Below are 9,679 nucleotides of genomic sequence, written 5' to 3'. Positions count from 1 at the left end.
GGACATCTAGACCTCAACAAAGGAGGTAAGTCCGTCGATCAAAAGGCATACCGGTCTATGATAGGATCTTTGCTTTATCTTTGTGCAAGTAGACCAGATATTATGCTAAGTGTATGCATGTGTGCTATATTTCAATCCGACCCTAAGGAGTGTCACCTTGTGGCTGTTAAGCGAATTCTTAGATATTTGGTTTATATGCCTTGCTTTGGGATCTGGTATCCTTTGACTTATTCAGATACTAAGATTCTGACTATGCCGGGTGCAAGGTTGATAGGAAGAGCACATCAGGAACTTGTTAGTTTTTGGGAAGGTCCCTGGTATCTTGGAGCTCTAAGAAACAAACTTCTGTTGCCCTATCCACCGCTGAGGCCAAGTATGTTGCCGCAGGACAGTGTTGCACGCAACTGCTTTGGATGGGGCAAACCCTCCGGGACTTTGGCTACAATCTGAGCAAAGCCCCACTCCTATGTGATAATGAGAGTGCAATCCGCTTGGCGGATAATCCTGTTGAACACAACCGTACTAAGCACATAGACATCCGACATCACTTTTTGAGAGACCACCAGCAAAGGGGAGATATCGATATTTACCATATAAGCATCGAGAACCAGCTAGCCGATATCTTCACCAAGCCTTTAGATGAGAAAAGGTTTTGCAGGTTGCGTAGTGAGCTAAATGTCTTAGATTCGCGTAACTTGGATTGATCTATAGCATACATGTGTTTTATGCCTTTGATCATGTTACTTTAAACATTAATGTCTTTAATTGCTTATTTTTGGTGCTCAAGTTATACAAGTCATCCTCGGACCTCACAAGTTCCTATGCAAATGATGCATATGTTTAGGGGGAGGATGTGCTACAACTTGACTCCCTTGAGACTAACTTGTTTGTTGAGTACTCTTGACATAGTCTCTGTTGGGGGCCTTCGTCCTCCGAAGGTCCTCAAAAACATGATTTGACAATATCTTCCAAGTGAAATGTATGAACAGATATCTTCGGATTCAGATTGTGAACATGAAGTACGATCAGGACGAAGCTTAAGCTAGACGAAGGAAGATTGAGATGAAGGACGGGCTGATCACCAAGCCGTACGAGGGATGGTGCATAGCCGAAGCTATGCGCAGGGGAGCTTCGGCATAGTGGCAGAAAGGGGAACCGACTTAAAGATGAAAAGACTACTTAGGCTTTGACAGATCCTCATAAGTCATTAGCAAATGTAGTGGACATGAATGTAATTTTACATGGGCTGCGTCCCACGTCTATAAATAGATGAACAGTACTCCCGTACTGTTCACGCTGACTTGGCATTTGCTTTTGCGTCACATTTGTATTTTCATCTCCTTCCAAGCCGAAGGTACATTTGTAATTCGATATTGTCTCTATTTTTCTATGATGATATAAAAAAGCTAAATTGATGATGTTATATGATCATTCATGCTATCTTTTATGTTTCATATGCTTCGTCTTTCATTAATGTATACTGTGATGATGAAGGTTCGTCCTTCATGACCTTCGTCTGAAGATCGTTATATCCTAAGGGAAATAATGCTTAAAAGGACGAAGGACTTTATTGTTTAACATTCTCTGTGTTGCCTTGTTCTTAACTCATAGCACTTGAGAACAAGTCCCCAACATTGGCGCCCACCTCCGGTGAACTCACTTCCACTTCGAGTTTTTTGAACACCTTCGGAAGCCATAGACCCTCGCTATGGCACCGAAGAAAGCTTCAGCGACTGGGGCTGCAGCTCTGCAACCGCTGGACCCTAACCAGGAAACTGTCTCTCTTCGGGAGGCCCGAAGCCAGAAGAGGAAGGCCGTCAGCCTGACGCTTCAGGAGGATGAGCTAGACCAAGAAATCAGGGATATGGAGATGCTACATCAACAGGTGCAAAGGAAGAAGGAGAAGATGGCCCGACTAGCTGAGTTGCAAAGACAGATAGACGAAGCCTCTGAGGAAGTTCGCCATCTTTCTCACGATGAGCAGACCCGAAGGCCTCAGCAGAAAGATCTTCATCAGGAGGGCTTCATCAACGAAGATGACTGGCTACACCTTGGCCCCCGTCCTATAAGCCACCTCAACTTCCCATCTTCGATGGCCATTCAGACCCGAAGCAGTTCTTGATGAGCTACGAAGCAACAGTGTCTTCGTATGGTGGCAATGCTGCAGTCATGGCAAAATCTTTTGTTATGGCTGTCAGGAGTGTTGCTCAGACCTGGTATTCCTCCCTTCGACCAGGAACAATCACTTCATGGCAGAAGCTGAAGGATATGTTGTTAACCAGCTTTCAAGGGTTTCAGACGAAGCCGGTCACTGCTCAAGCCTTGTTCCAGTGCACTCAGGATCATGAAGAATACCTTCAGGCGTATGTCAGAAGGTTCTTGCGTTTGAGGGCGCAGGCACCAACGGTGCCCAATGAAATTGTCATCGAGGCCATGATCAAGGGGCTTCGTCCTGGACCTGCAGCTCAATATTTTGCTAGGAAGCCTCCTCAGACTCTGGAGAAGCTGCTCCAAAAGATGGACGAGTACATTCGTGCCGACAATGATTTTCGCCAAAGAAGGGAGGAGGCTTTCAGATTTTCTGAGATGACCAGTGGCTTCGGAGGAAGATTCTATCCGAGGCATGTCAGGTCCATCCATAACTCTACTCAAAGTGATGATAAGGGGAGTCAGCAGCACAGGCCGCAGCCCTCCTCACAGGCTTCGGGGCAACAACAAAGCTTCTTCCGGCCACCAGCTCCAAGAGGAAGAGGCGCCAGGGGCTTTGGCGGAAGATTTGGAGATCAACCAAGGAGAATATTTTGCTTGTTTTGTGGTGAAAACAAGGGCCATACCACCAGGATGTGCCATGTTACCATCCAAAAGCAAAAGGAGATAGCCGAAGCTGCAGCACAGCAAGCTCAGCCGAAGCAGGTCATGCATACTGCTTCGTACCATGTGCCTTACATCCCAGAATACGTAGGTAACCACCCTGCAGTTTCTGTTGCTTCGGCAAGTCAACCTCAAGCTTCCTGGCAACAACCTCCACCTCCACCACCGCTGCAACAAGGCCAACAGCCAGAAGGGAGCCAATATGCTCCACACCAAAGGGACTTCAGAGAGCAGTCCGAAGCTCGTACAGTCAACAGCACCGTGCCGGAGTCAAAGCACATTTATTGACAAGTATCCTACCTTGATAGCAGTCTTTTCCATTTAGTTCTATTTTCTGTATAATAAAGAACATTTCGATTTTCATGTAATGGTTTTGTGGTTGGTCATAAGGGAAATCTATTTTCTCCGAAGGCTTAAGTTGCTGAAGCTTGAAAGTTTGCGGAGGACCTTCGAATTATTAAAAATCCTTCGAAGTAACAAAAAGTCGTTCTAAGGAACGCAGAGTAAGTTGCTGAAGTTATAAAAAGCCGTTCCAAAGGGAGCGCAGTGTAAGTTTTTTGCTCCAAAGACGTTCCTAAGGGAATGCAGAGCATACAGCGAAAAGTCAACGCTGATACCGCCTAAGTAAAAGGCGAAGAAGCTCCAAAGACGTTCCTAAGGGAATGCAGAGCTTATACCGCCTAAGTAAAAGGCGAAGAAGCTCCAAAGTCGTTCCTAAGGGAATGCAGAGCTTATACTGACTAAGTAAAAGGTGAAGAAGCTCGAAAGTCGTTCCTAAGGGAATGTAGAGCTTACAGCGAAGAATCAGCGCTGATACAAAAATATTGTGTGGGGATATGTGTGTATCTTTCGGAACAAATGTCATCTACGTAACATAACATCATCACATCATTTTGCATAGCATAAGCATCATACATCATGTTGCATATGGCACAAGAAGGGGACACAATATTGATCTTCGGAAGTATGCTTTGAAAGAGTGAAAATCGTGTTAAGTCACAAGGAGACACAATCTTCATCTTCGGAGTATAGCTTCGGAGAATGTTTTCACGAAGCTTGGATATTCTTCATCTGAGCACTATGGACATTGTTGTGATACATAAAAATTTTTCTTCACGAAGCATGAAAAGAAGGGAAGGTGTTTTTTCGCCGAAGGCTCAAAAGCGGTACGTATGTAAAGTTTCATGCATCGTAAAGAATTGAATAATGAACAGAGACTTGTATATTACATTCAAATGTACCAAATATTACATAAATCACACTTCAACTGTTTTTCCTAATAACACCTAGTCTTCTCTTAATACTACTTCGGCAGCCTCATTTAGAAGCTGTTCAACAACTTTATCCACGATAGTTTTGGCCATTTGTTTAATTTCGTCATCCCCTTTTGTGTGAGGGTCAACAAACGATCCAGCAGGTTCTGAGGGAAGAGAATATTTTTGCATTACTATTACAAACCGCGAACAAAGTTTGAAATAAAAATTACAACACGATACAAATTATTAATTAATACCTAATTGACCTTCGGGCTCTGCGCTCTTTTTAGCAGCCTTAGCCACTTCTTTAGCATCGTGAATGCCCTTTTCACTTCTTTGAATAATTTCTCCTGCCATTTCTCGGCCACCATTATCCCAGACGTCGGTGAAAAATTTTCCACCAACTTGGCTAGCTTCGGTCGAGGGGTCTTTAATATCTTCAGCGGATAAAGTGGCTTCGGATTGCGCAAGCAGCTTAATATGATCACAACCTTTCTTCTCTAGAACAGTAGCAACTCCTCTGGCGCCCGAAAATGCGCAGATATCACCGCAGCTGCTCAGGATTTCCTCGAAAGCTTCTGCTTCATGACTAATCCATTCCAATGGACCTTCGGGATTGCCTCTGGAGAAACTTTCTTCACTAGAAAATGCGCCAACACTGGCGAAGCTGGATTTTATCTTTTTGACGCATTCTATAGATTTAACATAGCATTTCCTCTGGGATGCATGAAGCTCCTGAGCACTTAACTCTAAATGATTAACCAACTGATCACTAAGCTCTCGTTTTGTTTCTTCAAGCGCACGTTCCTCTTTAGCTCTAGCTAGCTGTTTCTGAAGATCTTTAATCTCACGTTTTTGGGCTTCGGCCTGGATCTTTGAGGCAGCTTCGTCCTTTTTTACCTTGTCTACCAATGTAAGCAAAATTTTATCCTTTTCCAGAGCTTCGTTTCTCAGTTTAATAACTTCTGACCGAAGGTTGTTGAACGCAATTTCATAGCTCTCATCTTCGGCACTCTTTTGTGCTCTTAATGCGTTGCTTAGGATTAAGCCCTATATATAAAGACTTGGTATAAGAATAAAAGAATGAATTACGTATTGTAAATTTTTTTTCAAAACGTCTAATTCCCATACCTTTAGGCTGTTATACGCAAGACTGTCCGCGAGATCCTCCTTCGTCATAGCACATAATCCAGCTTCGAGCTTCGGGAACCCCATACTTCTAGCCATCTCTCGGCAGACAGATAATTCTTTGTTATCAGGGAGGCAGTATAGGAAGTCATCCTCATTTGTTCCATTGAACACCACTGCTCCCTTTGGATATTTTAACTCTTTGGCATAGTGATTGGCTTCATAAGTCCCTTCTTCAGATAATTTTTTCCCCGAAGCATGTCGTATGATATAATCGCATGTGCTGGCAGGAGCTTCGGGGACGGCAGTGTCAATCTTCTCAACCAAAACTGGTTCTGATGTTTTTTCGGTTTCCAAAGATTGTTCCTTGGTGGGCTCTGAAGGCCCAGCTTCAGCTTCAGCTTCAGCTTGTTGCTTCGAAGTTTCAGTAGACGCTTCAGCAAGTTCAACAGTCTTCTTTGGAGTTGTGCTTGAAGACATAATTGTCTCCAAGACATCTAGTACGTTCACCATTCTTTTTCTTTTTGGGGTCACCAATGGGCCCTTTTGGATTTTTCTTGTTTCAGCATTCGCTGAAGGACTTAAGATTTCCAATATCTTTTGTCCTTCAATTCTCGATTTTTCCGCCTTCTCTGCTAAAGGCGCTTCAGATTTCTCTTCTATCTTCGGCACTGGAGCTGGTTCTATAGCTTCAGAGGCCAAGGAAACTTCACCAATGAATTCTGGCACTATGGCCGGCTCAATAAAGCGCGCTCGGTGGGTGAGCACCTTCATCTTTTTCCTTTGCGGCGCTGGCTCATTAGTGGCACTTGTGGTAGTTTCTGTTGCAGAAGAAGTATTCTTTCTTTTGCGACCCAACACCGGATAGTGATAGTCAGGGTAGACAAACCCGACTGCGTCAAATACCCGGTTGAGTCTTTTCTTCTTTCGGCCTCCGAAGGCTGCTGATAATGCAGTGTTCTCGGCCTTCGAATATGCCCCAAGCAGTTCGTCACTTAATGTTTCAATGCTTTTCAACCAGTCGTCATCAGGTTCAACAAATTTATCCCCGTATTTGAATGTGTATTTTAGTCTGACCAGTCCGCCTTCGTCGGACTCCTTGATGGTCTCCTTCGGCATTTCCCACTTTCCTGCAAGTGGCCACACCCTGAAGGCAATGTGTTCTTGAATCAAGTCCCTTGTCCCAATAAAAGAGCAGACTACGCCGAAGGCTCTTTGGCATTCCTCGGCTGCTTCATCCATTTTAACCTTCGGCCTTCGAAGTCCGAAGCGTTGCCAGATGGGGCGCATAATGATACTCTTGACATCTTCTTGCGTTGTTAGGTCATTCTTTACATAGAACCATTCAGTCATCCAGGCTCCGGGCCATCTCTTCCGAAAGGTCGGCACAGGGCAGCTTGAACCGGAGCGGGCAACGAAGCTGTAACACCCAAAGTTGTTGTGATATTGTTCTTTCCCCCAGGGCTTCGTCTCATATAACAACTCATGAATGTTGCAAAAGCTTTTGGCATTTGGTTCTAAACCTTGGCTTCTCGCAGCCCAGACAAACATCCCCATTCTTATGATAGCTTCGGGAGTAATTTGATGAAGGTAGATTTGAAATGTTTTCAGAACTTCAACAACAAAGTTGCTCAGGGGGAATCGAAGCCCAGCCTTGAGAAAGCTTCGGAAGATTACGACTTCATCTTCTTCGGGGGTGGGAGAAGTTTTTTCTCCAGCATCAGCTCTCACAATAGATATATCTTGAAAATATCGGCCCCTCATATTATCAATATGACTCTGCTTAATGGAGGTTTTCCCGAAAACCGCGTGACTTGGCCGCCATGGCCGATCTTCGGACTCTTCCCCACCACTTTCTACATCGTAACTGTCGCTGTCACCAGTATCTTCAGACAAGCCTTCCAGTATCTCATTGGTAATTTTTTCCGTATTGGTCTCCGCCATCGCTATAAGGAACCCCAGGTTCTTCTCTTCAGAGAGACTCAGCTTCATCTCAGGACCGGCCTTTTTGTCTTCAGACATCTTCGGAAATGCTAAAAACTGTTTTCAATGCCGAAGCTTCAAAACTAAAAGCTCAGTAAATTTTTGCGCGCAAGAGATAAAATTGAGTAAGCAGGGGCAGATGGCAAGTGTGCGTACCAAAATGAGTTTGTGGTATGATCTTATTTATACGCCCAGTGCGTTGAAAGTTGAAAGACCCACTTGTCAGTGAATGTTGCTATTCTAGCAAAGGGAAGGTGTTTTTTCGGACCTTCGGCTTAAGGCCTTCGTCCATATCGCAATCTAAATTTATCATTAATAAATTAATATTGCGAGGGGCTACTGTTGGGGGCCTTCGTCCTCCGAAGGTCCTCAAAAACATGATTTGACAATATCTTCCAAGTGAAATGTATGAACAGATATCTTCGGATTCAGATTGTGAACATGAAGTACGATCAGGACGAAGCTTAAGCTAGACGAAGGAAGATTGAGATGAAGGACGGGCTGATCACCAAGCCGTACGAGGGATGGTGCATAGCCGAAGCTATGCGCAGGGGAGCTTCGGCATAGTGGCAGAAAGGGGAACCGACTTAAAGATGAAAAGACTACTTAGGCTTTGACAGATCCTCATAAGTCATTAGCAAATGTAGTGGACATGAATGTAATTTTACATGGGCTGCGTCCCACGTCTATAAATAGATGAACAGTACTCCCGTACTGTTCACGCTGACTTGGCATTTGCTTTTGCGTCACATTTGTATTTTCATCTCCTTCCAAGCCGAAGGTACATTTGTAATTCGATATTGTCTCTATTTTTCTATGATGATATAAAAAAGCTAAATTGATGATGTTATATGATCATTCATGCTATCTTTTATGTTTCATATGCTTCGTCTTTCATTAATGTATACTGTGATGATGAAGGTTCGTCCTTCATGACCTTCGTCTGAAGATCGTTATATCCTAAGGGAAATAATGCTTAAAAGGACGAAGGACTTTATTGTTTAACATTCTCTGTGTTGCCTTGTTCTTAACTCATAGCACTTGAGAACAAGTCCCCAACAGTCTCAAAGTTATATTGAAAGGGAAAAGTGAACTTGGACAAAGTGAGGGCTTCCACTGCATTACGGTATCAATGTATCTTGTCCCAAGTTCGTACTTGTGTTCTCATTGCCTTTTGCTCTTATTTGACATCTTGGTGAGGCAATGGGGTTAAAGGGCCAAAAGTTCTCCCGTTTTGGTGCTTAATGCCAAAGGGGGAGAAATTAAGGCCAAAGTAAATGGATCAGCCAACCACTTGTGAATTTCACAAATTGTAGAGTTAGAATCTTTGTGTTTGATCAAAACCCTCTTATTGTAAAAATTGTTCTCTTATGGGGGAGAATTTTGATTATGGGAAAAAGGGGGAGTTTGTGTCATTTGATCAAATTTACTCTTGAAAGATCTCTCGATTTGCCAAAACAAATGTGTTGGACTTTGAGAGCACCTAGAGGGGGGGGGGGTGAATAGGTGATCCTGTAAATCTTGAAAACTTAAGCCACAGAAACTTGGTTAAGCGTTAGCACAGTAAATGCCAAGTGGCTAGAGAGGAGTCTTAACAAAACACAATAACCACAAGAAATCAATCACAGAGATGGCACGATGGTTATCCCGTGGTTCGGCCAAGACCAAAGCTTGCCTACTCCACGTTGTGGCGTCCCAACGGACGAGGGTTGCAATCAACCCCTCTCAAGCGGTCCAAAGACCCACTTGAATACCACGGTGTTTTGCTTGCTTTTCTCAATCCCGTTTGCGAGGAATCTCCACAACTTGGAGCCTCTCGCCCTTACACTTGAAATTCACAAAGAAGCACAGAGCAAGGGAGGGATTAGCAACGCACTCAAGACAAGAAATCACAGCAACACCACGCACACAAGTTGCAACGAGAGCTCACAACACAACTCAATGAGTTCACCACTCAACTAGAGCTCTAATTGCTATCGCAAAGAATCAAAGGCGCGGAATCGATGTCTTAGTGCTTAGGAATGCTTAGAGGATGCTTGGTGTTCTCCTCCATGCGCCTAGGGGTCCCTTTTATAGCCCCAAGGCAGCTAGGAGCCGTTGAGAGCATTCTAGGAAGGCTGATCTTGCCTTCTGTCGACTGGCGCACCGGACAGTCCGGTGCACACCGGACACTATCCGGTGCCCGATTTCCTTCCAAAAATAGCGCAGTCGATCGTTGGCAGCTTGAGAGCCGTTGGCGCACCGGACATGTCCGGTGCACACCGGACAGTCCGGTGCCTCCTTCTAGCCGTTGGCTCGGCCACGTGTCTCACGCAGATCGCGCGGCCGACCGTTGGCCCGGCCGACCGTTAGCTCACCGGACAGTCCGGTGCACACCGGACAGTCCGGTGAATTATAGTCGTACGTCGCCGGTGAATTCTCGAGAGCGATGAGTTCGCCTG

The sequence above is a fragment of the Zea mays genome, chromosome 5 (genome assembly GCF_902167145.1).
Source record: "Zea mays cultivar B73 chromosome 5, Zm-B73-REFERENCE-NAM-5.0, whole genome shotgun sequence".
Classification (NCBI taxonomy): Eukaryota; Viridiplantae; Streptophyta; class Magnoliopsida; order Poales; family Poaceae; genus Zea; species Zea mays.
This window is presented reverse-complemented; position numbering follows the sequence as displayed.